At 33.0% G+C, this 3,186-nt stretch overlaps 1 pseudogene; it reads right to left on the bottom strand.

The window, feature by feature from the left end:
* Positions 1 to 1,771: 1,771 nt before the first annotated feature.
* Positions 1,772 to 1,890, bottom strand: LOC111738499 (annotated as a pseudogene).
* Positions 1,891 to 3,186: the final 1,296 nt, after the last annotated feature.

The following is a 3,186-nucleotide window of genomic DNA, read 5'->3' as shown; positions in this document are numbered from 1 at the left end:
AAGGAGCCTGGCATTATGAGAATAAGACTGAGCAAGAAGAAGATTTGGAGATCTGAACTCTAGAAGCAGCTTTACCTAAAATGAAAGCCTGGAGTTCACCCACACTTAAACGTTTACGATACAGTTTCACAAATATTGTTGTGCTTCCCAAAATCCTATGTATAGATAAAAAAGATATTTTTATTCTCATTTTAAAGGTGATAAAACAGAGAGGTTAAGTGGTTTGTACAGGTCATATAGATAGGAAGTGATGTTATAAAGAATTAATTTCTTAGTTACAAATAACAAGACCAGACCTCTGACCTAATTATGATGATTATTTTTAAATTTCATATTGCATCACTTAAATTCACAGTATTAATTTCTAAGTTACTATACATAGAGAAAATTACCCTGAAACTTATAAATGAGAAAGGTACATTTGGAAGAAGATATTTTAAAAAATCAGTATACAATATTTGCATAGATTGTTTCATTTTACATTGTTAAAATCTGGTTAAAATTTTATTTTCTAACCATTCTTTTTATTTATTGCCCCTGTTCATCTTTAAATAATAATTAGGAAATCAGAAATAAGAGTATTCTTTAAAATGAGTAATAGACTCTGTTGAGTGGGTAAAGATTTATCAAGGGAATAAGAAGAAAGGAATATTTACCAATACAGTGAATATCTAGTTTTAGTTCAGTTTGTGAACAGTTGACAGGCTCTGAGTCCAGGAGGGGACCATCTTACTTCATGAGTATTTAAAATAAATACAAATCACATTATTTAAAGAAATTCCCTGGTCTAGTAGAACTTAAGGTTTCTATTGCAAGACTTTTAATATCTGTCCCTAACTTTAATTTCATTTCTATTGTTGCATTTCAATAGAAAGCTTCAACATATATAAAGTAAATAGGAATTTCCCATCCAAAAGGACTATCAAATGGGAATGTGATCGCCCGGATGGTGTTATAGCTGTCTTGCTCAGAAAACAAGTTGAGAGATCTCTGGAGTCTCTCAGGACCTATTCCATCTCTCTGTATAAACACTGTCCCTATCCGGAACTGGTTTTATGATCTCACTTTTTAAACTTCTACTTTCGTCCCAACCAGTTCTGGTTTCAATTATATGTTTGGCTGAGCCCTCTTAATCAGCTCTCACCAACAACTCTCTCTCAGTAATAGACTTGCTTTCCTTTTACTCCCTTCTCTCTTTTCCTATTTACATTTTACAGATCCTTTTCTTGAAGCAAGGTTTCACACTATTTTCTCTAATCTTATCAAGAAGTCTTCCTCGTTTCCATGTAAATTTTTTTCTATCTTTATGCTCTTCTTAAACCATAATTTTTTTTTTTTTTTTTTTTTTACTTTCTGCCTCCTCAAAGGGAGAATTTATTGTTTGCCCAAGTAATTCTTTATTTACTCCAGCTTTATTGACATATGACATATATAAGTTTAAGGTATACAGTGTAATGATTTGGTACTGGTATATATTGCAAAATGTTTACCGCAATAAAATTAGTTAACACATCCTTCACCTCACAGAATTACCATTTAGTCGTTGTTGTTAAACAGTGAGAACATTGAAGCACTACTGTCACAGCAACCTTAAAATACACTATACATATTATTAGCTATAGTCACCATGCTGTACATGAGATCCTCTGAATGTATTCATCTTATAACAGGATGTTGTACTTTTTTTTTTTTAGGCAAGGCAACCAACCCTTGGTTGACCTCACAGACTGCAAGGATCTTGTCAGCTTGCAATCTCTTTTTTTATTTTTTACACCTACAGTACTTGGTCTTCCTAGGTGGTCTCTCGTCCAAGTACTAACCAGGCCCGACCCTGCTTAGCTTCCAAGATCAGATGAGATCAGGCTTGTTTAGGGTGGCATGGCCATAGACCATGTTGTACTTTTTGACAAACATCTCCCTATTCCCCCTACCTCTTAGCCCCTGCAGTCTCTATTCTATTCTGTTTCTATGAGTTTAATGATTTTAAATTCCATATATAAGTGAGCTCATACAGTATTTGTCTTTCTCTGACTTAACATAATGCTAAGGTCATTGCAAATGGCAGGATGTCCTTCTTTGTTTATGGCTGAATAATATTACATTGTATATAATACTGCATCATTTTTATCTGGCCATTGATGGACACCTAGGTTGTTTCTATGTTTTGGCTATAGTGAAAAATGCTGAAATGAACATGAGAGTGCAAAAATCTCTCCAGGATAGTGCTTTCATTTCCTTTAGATGTATACCCAGAAATGGGATTGCTAAATTATATGATAGTTTTATTTTTAATTTTTTCAAGAAACTCCATATTGTTTTCTATAGCTGTCTGTACCAATTTACATTCCCATCGATAGTGTATCAAGGTTCTCTTTTCTTTATATCCTCTCCAACACTTGTTCTCTCTTGTCTTTTTTGATAATAGCCGTTCTAACAGGTATGAGGTAACATCTCATTGAGGTTTTAATTTGCATTTCCCTGATGATTAGCAATGTTGAGCAGTTTTTCATGTACTTGTTAGCCATTTGCATGTCTCCTTTGGAGAAATGTCTGTGTCTTCTGATCATTTTTAAATTGGATATCTTTATGAGTTGTATGAGTTTTTAAATTGGATATCTTTATGAGTTGTATGAGTTTTTAAATTGGATATCCTTATGAGTTGTATGAGTTTTTAAATTGGATATCTTTATGAGTTGTATGAGTTTTTTTTTTTAAATAAACTTTTAATATTAATTCCTTATCAGATAGGTGGTTTGCAAATATTTTCTCCCACTCCATAGGTTGCCTTTTCATTCTGTTGAATGCTCCTTTTGCTGTCATCTTTTTAGTTTAATGTAGTCCCACTTGTTGATTTTTACTTCTGTTGCTTTTGCTTTTGATGTCACATCCAAAAAAATCACTGCTAAGATTGATGTTAAAAAGCTTCTTTCCTATACTTTCTTCCAGGAGTTAACAGTTTTAGGTCTTATATTTATATACTTATATTTTAATCCATTTTGAATTGACTTTTGTGAGTGGTGTAGGATTTGGGTTCAATTTCATTCTTTAGCATGTGCACAGTTTTCCCAGCACTATTAATTGAAGAGAATATCCTTTCCCCATTGACTCTTCTTGTCTCCCTTGTCAAATATTAGTTGAACATAATGTGTTGATTTATTCCTGGGCTTTTGCTTCTGTTCCATTGGT

The sequence above is a fragment of the Pteropus vampyrus genome, unplaced genomic scaffold, assembly GCF_000151845.1.
Source record: "Pteropus vampyrus isolate Shadow unplaced genomic scaffold, Pvam_2.0 Scaffold39, whole genome shotgun sequence".
Lineage (NCBI taxonomy): Eukaryota > Metazoa > Chordata > Mammalia > Chiroptera > Pteropodidae > Pteropus > Pteropus vampyrus.
The sequence above is the reverse complement of the archived record's forward strand: the minus strand, read 5'-3'. Positions and strand labels throughout refer to the sequence as shown.